Below are 13901 nucleotides of genomic sequence, written 5' to 3' on the forward strand. Positions count from 1 at the left end.
GCAACAAAGATCTTGCCTTCGCAGATCTGTGATAGAAGGTGTACCCAACAGTTTTTTTGGGTATCCTATGAAGACGCACTTCTCCGATTTGGGTTTGAGCTATTCAGGTTGAAACTTTTTCGCATAAGCATCTCAACCACAAACTTTAAGAAACGACAGCTTATGTTTCTTGCTAAACAACAGTTCATACGGTGTCGTCTCAATGGATTTTTAGACGGTACCCTATTTAATGTGAATGCAGCTGTCTCTAATGCATAACCCCAAAACGATAGTGGTAATTCGATAAGAGACATCATAGATTGCACCATATCTAATAAAGTACGGTTATGCCGTTTGGACACACCATTACATTGTGGTGTTCCAGGTGGCGTGAGTTGCGAAACTATTCCACATTGTTTCAAATGAAGACCAAACTCGTAACTCAAATATTTGTTTCCGCGGTCAGATCATAGAAACTTTATTTTCTTGTTACGATGATTTTCCACTTCACTCTAAAATTCTTTGAACTTTTCAAATATTTCAGACTTATGTTTCATCAAGTAGATATACCCATATCTGCTCAAATCATCTGTGAATGTCAGAAAATAACGATACCCACCGCGAGCCTCAACAGTCATTGGACCGCACACATCAATATGTATTATTTCCAATAAGTCTGTTGTTCGCTCCATTGTTCCGAAGAACATAGTCTTAGTCATCTTGCCCATGAGGCATGGTTCGCAAGCATCAAGTGATTCATAATCAAGTGATTCCAAAAGTCCATCAACATGGAGTTTCTTCATGCGCTTTACACCAATATGACCTAAACGACAGTGCCACATATAAGTTGCACTATCATTATTAACTTGCATATTTTGGATTCAATATTATGAATATGTGTATCACTACGATCGAGATTCAATAAACCATTTATATTAAGTGTATGACCATAGAAGGTTTTATTCATGTAAATAGAACAACAATTATTCTTTGACTTAAATGAATAACTGTATTGCAATAAACATGATCCAATCATATTTATGCTCAACGCAAACACCAAATAACATTTATTTTATGTTCAACACTAATCCCCAAGGTAAAGGGAGTGTGCAATGGTGATCTTATCAACCTTGGAATCACTTCCAACTCACATCATCACCTTGCCCTTAACTAGTCTCCATTTATTTTGCAACTCCCGTTTTGAGTTACTACTCTTAGCAACTGAACCTGTATCAAATACCGAGGGGTTGCTATAAACACTAGTAATGTACACATCAATAACATGTATATCAAATATACCTTTGTTCACTTTGCCATCCTTCTTATCCGCCAAGTATCTAGGGCAGTTCCACTTCCAGTGACCATTTCCTTTACAGTATAAGCACTCAGTTTCAGGCTTGGGTCTAGCTTTGGGCTTCTTCATGGGAGTGGTAACTTGCTTGCCATTCTTCTTGAAGTTCCCTTTCTTTCCCTTGCCCTTTTTACTTGAAACTAGTGGTCTTGTCAACCATCAACACTTGATATTTTTCTTGGTTTCTACCTTCGCTGATTTCAGCATCATGAAGAGCTTGGGAATCGTTTTCGTCATCTCTTACATATTATAGTTCATCATGAAGTTCCGGTAACTTGGCGATAGTGACTAGAGAACTCTGTCAATCACTCTTATCTGGAAGATTAACTCCCACTTGATTCAAGCAATTGTAGTACTCAGACATTGTGAGCACATGCTCACTGGTTGAGCTATTATCCTCCATCTTGTAGGCAAAGTACTTGTCAGAGGTCTCATACCTCTCGACTCGGGTATGAGTCTGAAATACCAATTTCAGCTCTCGGAACATCTTATATGCTCCGTGGAGTTCAAAACGTTTTTGAACTCCCGGTTCTAAGCCGTAAAGCATGACGCACTAAACTATCAAGTAGTCATCATACCGAGCTTGCCAAAAGTTCATAACGTCTGCATCTGCTCCTGCAATAGGTCGGTCACCTAGCGATGCATCAAGGACATAATTCTTCTGTGCAGCAATGAGGATAATCCTCAGATCACGGAGCTAGTCTGCATCATTGCTACTAACAACTTTCAACATAGTTTTCTCTGGGAACATATCATAAATAAAACAGGGAAGCTACACACGAGCAATTGATCTACAACATATATATGCAAATACTATCAGGACTAAGTTCATGATAAATTTAAGTTCAATTAATCATATTACTTAATAACTCACACTTAGATAGACATCCCTCTAATCATCTAAGTGATCACATGATCCATATCAACTAAACCATGTCCGATCATTACGTGAGATGGAGTAGCTTTTAATGATGAACATCACTATGTTGATCATATCTACTATATGATTCATGCTCGACCTTTCGGTCTCAGTGTTTCGAGGCCATATCTGCATATGCTAGGCTTGTCAAGTTTAAGCCGAGTATTCTGCGTGTGCAAAACTGGCTTGCACCCATGATAACCCACAAGTATAGGGGATCAATTGTAGCCTCTCTCGATAAGTAAGAGTGTCGAACCCAACGAGGAGCTAAAGGTAGAACAAATATTCCCTCAAGTTCTATCGGCCACCGATACAACTCTACGCACACTTGACGTTCACTTTACCGAAAACAAGTATGAAACTAGAAGTACTTTGTAGGTGTTGTTGGATAGGTATGCAAGATAATAAAGAGCAAGTAAATATAAAGTAGGGGCTGTTTAGATGAAGACACAACTAAATTAGTTTTAGTAAAGAGCTTTTGTCAACAAGAAGGTTATTTGTCCCTAGGCAATCGATAACTAGACTGGTAATCATTATTGCAATTTTATTTGAGGGAGAGGCATAAGCTAACATACTTTATCTACTTGGATCATATGCACTTATGATTGGAACTCTAGCAAGCATCCGCAACTACTAAAGATTCATTAAGGTAAAACCCAACCATAGCATTAAGTATCAAGTCCCCTTTATCCCATACGCAAACAACCTACTTACTCGGGTCTGTGCTTCTGTCACTCACGCCACCCACCATAAGCAAATCATAAGCATATTGCAAACCCTACAGCGGGAATCCCTCACGCTTGCGCGACACGGAGAGAACCATAGGACAGCACCAATAATAAAACATACAACTCAAACCAATCACGATCATCAAATAGCCATTAGGACAAAATAGATCTACTCAAACATCATAGGATAGCCATACATCATTGGGAAATAATATATAGCGTTGAGCACCATGTTTAAGTAGAGATTACAGCGGGTAAGAGAGAGGTTACACCGCTGCATAGAGGGGGGGGAGAGTTGGTGATGATGGTGGTGAAGTTGTTGGTGAAGATCGCTGTGATGATGATGGCCCCCGGTGGCACTCCGGTGCCACCGAAAGCGAGGGGGAGAGGGCCCCCCTTCTTCTTCTTCTTCTTCTTCCTTGACCTCCTCCCTAGATGGGAGAAGGGTTTCCCCTCTGGTCCTTGGCTCCCATGGCTTGGGAGGGGCGAGAGCCCCTCCGAGATTGGATCTATCTCTCTGTCTCTCTCTGTTTCTGCATTCTCACTTGGCTCTGTTTCACCGTTTGGCGTATATATGAAGATCCGTAACTCCGATTGGCCTGAAACCTTCGCCGTGATTTTTTTTCCGAATATTAGCTTTCTTGCGGCAAAAGAAGAGCGTCAACCGCCTTTCAGTGGGCTCACGAGGGTAGGGGCGCGCCCCCTGTCTCGTGACCACCTCGGGCACTGGTTCGCGTTGATTTTCCTTCTGAATTTTCCATATTTTCCAAAAATAAGCTCCATCCGTTTTTATCCCGTTTGGACTCCGTTTGATATGGATATTCTGCGAAACCAAAAACATGCAACAGACAGGAACTGGCACTGGGCACTGAATCAATATGTTAGTCCCAAAAATAATATAAAAAGTTGCCAAAAAGTATATGAAAGTTGAATAATATTGGCATGGAACAATCAAAAATTATAGATACGACGGAGACGTATCAGCATCCCCAAGCTTAATTCCTGCTCGTCCTCGAGTAGGTAAATGATAAAAAATAATTTTTGATGTGGAATGCTACCTAGCATAATCTTGATCATATGTCTAATCATGGCATGAATATTAAGATACGAGTGATTCAAAGCAATAATCTATCCTTTGACATAAAAATAATAATACTTCAAGCATACCAACCAAGCAATTATGTCTTATTGAAATAACATAGCCAAAGAAAACTCATCCCTACAAAATCATATAGTCTGGCTATGCTCCATATTTACCACACAAAGCATTCACATCATACACAACCCCGATGACAAGCCAAGCAATTGTTTCATACTTTTGATGTTCTCAAACCTTTTCAACTTTCACGCAATACATGAGCGTGAGCCATGGACATAACACTATAGGTGGAATAGAATGGTGGTTGTGGAGAAGAAAAAAAGGAGAAGATAGTCTCACATCAACTAGGCGTATCAACGGGCTATGGAGATGCCCATCAATAGATATCAATGTGAGTGAGTAGGGATTGCCGTGCAACGGATGCACTAGAGTTATAAGTGTATGAAAGCTCTAACTGAAACTAAGTGGGTGTGCATCCAACTTGCTTGCTCATGAAGACCTCGGGCATTTGAGGAAGCCCATCATCGGAATATACAAGCCAAGTTCTATAATGAAAATTCCCACTAGTATATGAAAGTGATAACTAAGAGACTCTCTATATGAAGAACATGGTGCTATTTTGAAGCACAAGTGTGGAAAAAGGATAGTAGCATTGTCCCTTTTATTTTTTTTATTTTTTTATTTATTTGGCCTTTATTTTTTTAATTGGCCTTTCCCTTTTTTTTGGGACAATGCTCTATTGAATGATGATCATCACACTTCTATTTACTTACAACTCAATATTACAACTCGATAGTAGAACAAAGATATGACTCTATATGAATGCCTCCGGTGGTGTACCAGGATGTGCAATGATCTAGCGTAGCAATGACATCAAAAAACGGACAAGCCATGAAAACATCATGCTAGCTATCTTACGATCATGCAAAGCAATATGACAATGATGCTCAAGTCATGTATATGATGATGATGGAAGTTGCATGGCAATATATCTCGGAATGGATATGGAAATGCCATGATAGGTAGGTATGGTGGCTGTTTTAAGGAAGGTATATGGTGGGTTTATGGTACCGGCGAAAGTTGCACGGTACTAGAGAGGCTAGCAATGGTGGAAGGGTGAGAGTGCGTATAATCCATGGACTCAACATTAGTCATAAAGAACTCACATACTTATTGCAAAGATCTATTAGTCATCGAAACAAAGTACTACACGCATGCTCCTAGGGGGATAGATTGGTAGGAAAAGACCATCGCTCGTCCCTGACCGCCACTCATAAGGAAGACAATCAATAAACACCTCATGCTCCGACTTCGTTACATAACGATTCACCATACGTGCATGCTACGGGACTTGCAAACCTCAACACAAGTATTTATCAATTTCACAATTACTCGACTAGCATGACTCTAATATCACCATCTTTATATCACAAAACTATTGCAAGGAATCAAACATATCATATTCAGCTATCTACAAGTTTATGTAGGATTTTATGACTAACCATGTGAATGACCAGTTCCTGTCATCTCTCTAAATAGATATAAGTGAAGCACGAGAATTTAATTATTTCTACAAAAGATATGCCCGTGCTCTAACAAATATAAGTGAAGCAAAAGAGCATTCTACAAATGGCGGTTGTCTATGTAAAGAGAAACAGGCAATCCAAACTTCAAATGATATAAGTGAAGCACATGAAGCATTCTATAAAGTCATACTCAAAAGATATAAGTGGAGTGCAAAGAGCATTCTATAAATCAATCAAGGACTATCTCATACCAGCATGGTACATAAAAAGAAAAATAAAAACCTAAATGCAAAAGACGCTTCAAGACTTGCACATATCGCATGAACGAAACGAATCCGAAAACATACCGGTATTTGTTGAAGAAAGAGGGGATGCATCCCCAGCATCCCCAAGCTTAGACGCTTGAGTCTCCTTGAATATTTACTTGGGGTGCCTCGGGCATCCCCAAGCTTGAGCTCTTGCCTCTCTTCCTTCTTCTCACATCGAGACCTTCTCAATCATCGAATACTTCATCCACACAAAACTTCAACAGAAAACTCGGTAAGATCCGTTAGTATAATAAAGCAAATCACTACTCTAAGTACTGTTGCAAACCAATTCATATTTTGTTTTTGCATTGTGTCTACTGTAATATAACTTTTTCATGGCTTAATCCACTGATATAAATTAATAGTTTCATCAAAACAAGCAAACTATGCATCAAAAATAGAATCTGTCTAAAACAGAACAGTCTGTAGCAATCTGAACATTCACATACTTCTGATACTTGACAAATTATACCCAAATTAGGAAAAATAAACAATTTGTATAGGAAGACAGTGCAAAAAGAATCAGAACCATTTGACGTTCCAGCTAAAAATGTAAAATCACGCACTACAGCCAAAGTTTCTGTCATGCACCGTACAAACCATCAAGCAAATGTAAACATCCTAAAGGCAAACCTTGGCACATTATTTTTATAATACAATGGAATTGTACAAGGGGATAATTATTTTTGTTGAAAGGTTTCTGTAATTAATATTCACAAAGTTCCCATGGGCATGAACAAAGTTCAAGGACGTCCCCCACTTTCACAATGCTCGTCTCTCTCACTTTCACTTTTCTTTTTAGAAAAAGTTTTGGGTTCCCCTCTTTATTTTTGTTGTTTTTAAACTATATGAAAGCACTCAACATAAATAAATGACTCTCTAAAACTTCCGGGTTGTCTCCCTGGCAGCGCTTTCTTTAAAGCCATTAAGCTAGGCATATAGTGCTCGAGTAGTGAATCCACCCGGATCCCAAGGTATATCAAAGCCAATTTTAATTAACAATGATTTGTAATTTAGTAGTGAGCAAAAAGTAAAATATATCATGTAACAACAAAGTCTAACTCTCTTCCTATGCATCGGCATGTCATAAAAGAATAATTCATGCACACAAAGTAAAGGCCAATGCATAGTATAAACAGTTTCTTGCAATTTTATCGTATTGGAAACATAGAGAGGTGGAGATATAGTTCCTCTCTCATAATAATTGCAAGTAGGAGCAGCAAGCACATGCATATTATATTCATCAAAATCATCATGTTCAACAGTAAAAGGCAACCCATCAATGTAATCCTTAATAAGTGCAAACTTCTCCGATATAGTGTAGTCGGGAGAATTCAAAAAGATAATAGGACTATCATGTGTGGGTGCAATAGCAACAATTTCATGTTTAACATAAGGAACTATAGCAAGTTCATCTCCATAAGCATAATTCATATTGGCATCTTGGCCACAAGCATCATCAAAAAGGGATATTTCAAGAGAATCAAAGGGATCATAACAATCATCATAGCAATCATCCTTCGGTAAGCACGAAGGGAAATTAAACAATGTATGAGTTGAAGAGTTACTCTCATCAGAAGGTGGGCACAGGTAGCTAATCCGCTCTTCCTCCTTTTGTTCTTCGCTCTCCTCATCATCTTTTTCATCCAATGAGCTCACAGTTTCATCAATTTCTTCTTCCATAGACTCCTGCAAAATATTAGTCTTTTCTTGGACAGCGGAGTAGTACTCAATATATGGTTCAACATAGGCATTAGAAGCATAATTATCATAGCAATATTTAAATATGGCAAAAAAAATTCAGATTTGTGAAGAGTAGCATCATACTTTTCAATAAAAGAAGCAATTTCAAAAGCACCCTTAAAAGAAACAAATTCTTCAATTTGTTGAACATCATAGTAATTATAAACACCCTTAGCATATGAAGATAAGATTCCATTATCAATAAACTCACATTGGTAGGGAAGGTGTTTCTTAGGGTTTTCAGAACAACAAGTAAAATCATATATTTCACATAAATTCCAAGCATAGCATTGCAAACGTTAAATTTGACCCCATAATAGTTTCCCTTTTTCAGATATACGGTGTCGCACATAACAAGCATGCTCATCTAAAGATTTGCCCTCAACTAAGCTAGTTGGGGTTTCGGCACGAGCACAAAGGGATCAAAGATGATCCAAGTAATAAGATTCAACAATGTGATAGATTTTGAGTGGTTCTTCATCCATTGGTTCAGTAGGTACAACTAATTTTTTTGGTATTTTGAGTTTCCTACCCATAACTAAAGATAGAAAACAACTAAGAACAGCAAATAAAAATTACTTAGTGATAAAGCAAACAAGCACACACAAGAATATTCACCCCACGCTATGGCTCCCCGGCAACGGCGCCAGAAAAAGGTCTTGATAACCCACAAGTATAGGGGATCAATTGTAGCCTCTTTCGATAAGTAAGAGTGTCGAACCCAACGAGGAGCTAAAGGTAGAACAAATATTCCCTCAAGTTCTATCGACCACCGATACAACTATACGCACGCTTGACGTTCACTTTACCGGAAACAAGTATGAAACTAGAAGTACTTTGTAGGTGTTGTTGGATAGGTATGCAAGATAATAAAGAGCAAGTAAATATAAAGTAGGGGCTGTTTAGATGAAGATACAACTAAATTAGTTTTAGTAAAGAGCTTTTGTCAACAAGAAGGTTATTTGTCCCTAGGCAATCGATAACTAGACCGGTAATCATTATTACAATTTTATTTGAGGGAGAGGCATAAGCTAACATACTTTCTCTACTTGGATCATATACACTTATGATTGGAACTCTAACAAGCATCTGCAACTACTAAAGATTCATTAAGGTAAAACCCAACCATAGCATTAAGTATCAAGTCCCCTTTATCCCATACGCAAACAACCTACTTACTCGGGTCTGTGCTTCTGTCACTCACGCCACCCACCATAAGCAAATCATAAGCATATTGCAAACCCTACAGCGGGAATCCCTCATGCTTGCACGACACGGAGAGCACCATAGGACAGCACCAATAATAAAACATACAACTCAAACCAATCACGATCATCAAATAGCCATTAGGACAAAACAGATCTACTCAAACATCATAGGATAGCCATACATCATTGGGAAATAATATATAGCGTTGAGCACCATGTTTAAGTAGAGATTACAACGGGTAAGAGAGAGGTTACACCGCTGCATAGAGGGGGGAGAGTTGGTGATGATGGCGGTGAAGTTGTTGGTGAAGATCGCGATGATGATGATGGCCCCCGGTGGCACTCCGGTGCCACCAGAAGCGAGGGGGAGAGGGCCCCCTTCTTCTTCTTCTTCCTTGACCTCCTCCCTAGATGGGAGAAGGGTTTCCCCTCTGGTCCTTGGCTCCCATGGCGTGGGAGGGGCGAGAGCCCCTCCGAGATTGGATCTATCTCTCTGTCTCTCTGTTTCTGCGTTCTCACTTGACTCTGTTTCACCGTTTCGTATATATATGGAGATCCGTAACTCCGATTGTCCTGAAACCTTCGCCGTGATTTTTTCCGAATATTAGCTTTCTTGCGGCAAAAGAAGAGCGTCAACCGCCTTTCGGTGTGCTCACGAGGGTAGGGGGCGCGCCGGGGGGGGGCGCCCCCTGTCTCGTGACCACCTCGGGCACTGGTTCGCGTTGATTTTTCTTCTGAATTTTCCATATTTTCCAAAAATAAGGTCCGTCCGTTTTTATCCCGTTTGGACTCCGTTTGATATGGATATTCCGCGAAACCAAAAACATGCAACAGACAGGAACTGGCACTGGGCACTGGATCAATATGTTAGTCCCCAAAATAATATAAAAAGTTGCCAAAAAGTATATGAAAGTTGAATAATATTGGCATGGAACAATCAAAAATTATAGATACGACGGAGACGTATCAACCCATTGTATGTGAACGTAGAGCTTATCACACCCGATCATCACGTGGTGTCTCGGCACGACGAACTGTCGCAGTGGTGCATACTCAGGGAGAACACTTATACCTTGAAATTTTAGTAAGGGATCATATCATAATGCTACCGTCGTACTAAGCAAAATAGGATGCATAAAAGATAAACATCACATGCAATCAAAATATGTGACATGATATGGCCATCATCATCTTGTGCCTTTTTTGATCTCCATCTCCAAAGTACCGTCATGATCTCCATCGTCACCGGCATGACACCATGATCTCCATCATCTTGATCTTTATCAACGTGTCGTCACATGTTCGTCTCGCCAACTATTGTTTTTGCAACTATTGCTATCGCATAGCGATAAAGTAAAGCAATTATATGGCGCTTGCAACTTATGCAATGAAGAGACAACCATAAGGCTCCTGCCAGTTGCCCATAACTTTAACAAAACATGATCATCTTATACAACAATTTATATCTCATCACGTCTTGACCATATCACATCACAACATGCCCTGCAAAAACAAGTTAGACATCCTCTACTTTGTTGTTGCAAGTTTTACGTGGCTGCTACGGGCTTGGCAAGAACCGTTCTTACCTACGACATAAAAACCACAACATGGTACAGTGATTGCTTTTTGATCTTCAAAAAGAACCCTGTTCATTGAATCCGATAAACTAAAGTTGGAGAAACTGACACCCGCCAGCCACCTGTGTGCAAAGCACGTCGGTAGAACCAGTCTCATGAACGTGGTCATGTAATGTCGGTCCAGGCCGCTTCATCGAACAATACCGCCAAATCAAGAAACAACTAGTGACGGCAAGCAATATGTATATATCCACGCCCACAACTCCTTTGTGTTCTACTCGTGCATATAACATCTACACATAGACCTGACTCGGATGCCACTGCTGGGGAACGCATTATTTCAAAAAAAATACCTACGATCATGCAAGATCTATCTAGGAGATGCATAGCAACGAGAGGGGAGAGTGTGTCTACGTACCCTCGTAGACCAAAAGCGGAAGCGTTTAGTAATGCGGTTGATGTAGTCGAACGTCTTCGTGATCCAACCGATCCAAGTACCGAATGTACGACACCTCCGCGTTCAACACACGTTCAACTCGATGACGTCCCTCGGGCTCTTGATCCAGTTGAGGCCGAAGGAGAGTTTCGTCAGCACGACGGTGTGGCGACGGTGATGATGAAGTTACCGGCGCAGGGCTTCGCCTAAGCACTACGACGATATGACCGAGGTGTGTAACTGTGAAGGGAGGCACCGCACACGGCTAAGACAAATCTTGGTGTGCCTTTGGGGTGCCCGTGCCCATGTATATAAAGGAGGGAGGAAGAGGAGGCCGACCTAGGAGGGGCGCGCCTATAGGGGAGTCCAACTAGGATTCCCAATCCTAGTTGGAGTCCCCTTCCTTTTCCAAGACGGGAGAGAGGGAAGGAGTAGGAGAGGGAGAAGGAAAGAGAGGGGGCGCCGCCCCCTCCCTAGTCCAATTCAGACTTGCCATGGGGGGGCGGACAACCCTTGAGGCCCTTCTCTCCTTTCCCGTATGGCCCATTAAGGCCCACTACTTCCCCCGGCGAATTTCAGTAACTCTCCGGTACTCCGAAAAATATCCGAATCACTCGGAACCTTTCCGATGTCCCAATATAGCCTTCCAATATATCGATCTTTATGTCTCTACCATTTCGAGACTCCTCGTCATGTCTGTGATCTCATCTGGGACTCTGAACAACCTTCGGTACATCAAATCACATAACTCATAATACAAATCGTCACCGAACGTTAAGCGTGCGGACCCTACGGGTTCGAGAACTATGTAGACATGACCGAGACACATCTTTTACGAAATAGGGTTTCCCCCCGCTTTAGATTATAAAGAACCACCACAACAAATCCAACAGTCGCGGCCAACAAAAGGTCCCGCCAAAGAAACGAAAATAAGTTGCCACAGGGCATAACAGAAGTACAACAACGAACGGATCGCTAGGGGCACAGCCAAACAACCCCAAAAGAGAGGATCAAAGTCTAACTAATCTGGCTCCGGTGGTGGAGGTGGTAGCGGAGGCGCCAATGTTCCTGTGGTGGAGCGTAAGGCCGAGATGATCCAGTCGATGAAGTCCCGATCACGCCGCTTGCTGAGCGGTCTCCATAGCTATAAGAAGCCAGATAGTTTGTAAATAGAATCAGTCGCACGAGATGGAATCACATGCTCAATCACGAGTTTATTGCGAGCCGTCCACAATGTCCATGCAATCGCCCCTACTACTACCCACAAGCTAGGGTGTGTCCTGGCGTCTTGGCTTAGGACCGCCTGAAATAAATCGGGGAGGTTATCATGGTTCCAATCACCATGAATCACCTCCCTGACACAGCTCCAGAGGAGGACTGCCGTCGGGCAACGGAAGAAAATATGGTTGGAGTCTTCCGGTATGGTACATAGGGGGCATAGACCATCCCCGGGGCCATTCCGTTTTCTAACTTCCATACCCGAAGGTAAACGGCCCCTCACCCATTGCCATAGAAAGATGCGAATCTTCAACGGTAGCTTAATCTCCCAGAGAAGGGTCATTTCGGTTGGGCCCGTGGTGGCTAGCATGGCGCGGTATAGGGACTTGGTAGAAAACCTCCCACTTGGTTCCAGGGACCAAGATAATGAGTCTTCCTCCGAGGAGGAAGGGTGAAGAGCAATGCATTGAAGCATCTCATCCCATTGGGCCCGTTCTAATGGTCCAAAAGTACGGCGGAAAGCTATAGGTCAGTGAGGGCCGCATACACGGATAGGTGCGGTCGGACACAAATAGAGAAGAGCGCGTTGAAACGCCGAGCAAATGGTCGGTCACCCGACCAACGGTCCAGCCAGAACAGGGTGTTGGTGCCGGTCCCTACCAAGATGGATGTTCCAATCCGTAGGACCGGCATAAGCTGGATGATTGCCTGCCAAAACTGGGAGCCACCCGACCGGGGGGCGAAGGCCAGGGGCTGTCCACGTAGGTACTTTGCATGGATGACCTGAAGCCATAGGCCTCCATCTCCTGTCTCAATGCGCCATAGCCACTTGGAGAGCAAGGCTATGTTCATTCGTTTGGACGAGATGACCCCCAAGCCTCCTTGGTCCTTTGGCTTGCAAATCTCAGACCATTTTACCATGTGATACTTTTGTTTATTATCTGGGCCCGCCCAGAGGAACCGGGACAAGTACTTGGTGACTTCCTGATGAAGGGATTCATGCAAACTATAGAATCCCATCAGGTACATAAGCAGGCTAACCAAGGAAGAGTTCATCAACACGACCCGGGCCGCCTTGGATAGCCACCTCCCTTGCCATGGTTCGATCCTGTGTTGGAGTTTGGACACCGTGGGGCGAAGATCCTTTGCCTGGAGGCGGGAATCGCTAATCGGGAGGCCAAGGTAGGTGGTCGGGAACGAGCCAAGACGGCAGTTCAACCTATTGGCTATGCGCCGGGATTCTTCCTCTGAGTATCCTAGTACCATTACTTCGCTTTTGGCAAAGTTTATTGTCAGGCCCGACATCTCTTGAAAACACAAGAGTAGAAACTTCAGATTTTGGATGTCAGTATCCGAGCCCTCCACCATGAGGATGGTGTCATGTGCATATTGGAGGTGAGTAATACCCCCGTCACCGACTAAGTGCGGGCATACCCCCTTGATATGGCCCGCCCGCCGACCTTTGTCCAAGATTGTGCCAAGAGCATCCACAATCAGGTTGAACAAGAAGGGGGATAGGGGATCACCTTAGCGGACCCCCTGGGCAGTGCAGAAGTAGGGGCCAACCTCCCCGTCGATATTGACCGCCGTACGGCCGGACGTAACCAACTGCATCACCCGAGCTATCCAATATGGGTCAAACCCACGCTTCTCCATGACCTCACGGAGGAAGGACCAGTGGATCGTATCATAAGCCTTATGGAAATCTATCTTGAAAAAAACCGCACGGAGGTGTTTCCTCTTGACCTCATGGAGGATCTCGTGAAGCACTAGAACCCCATTGAGAATGAATCGGCCTTTAGTGAACGC

Source organism: Triticum urartu, chromosome 2A (genome assembly GCF_056163025.1).
Source record: "Triticum urartu cultivar PI428250 chromosome 2A, HENAU_Tu73, whole genome shotgun sequence".
Lineage (NCBI taxonomy): Eukaryota > Viridiplantae > Streptophyta > Magnoliopsida > Poales > Poaceae > Triticum > Triticum urartu.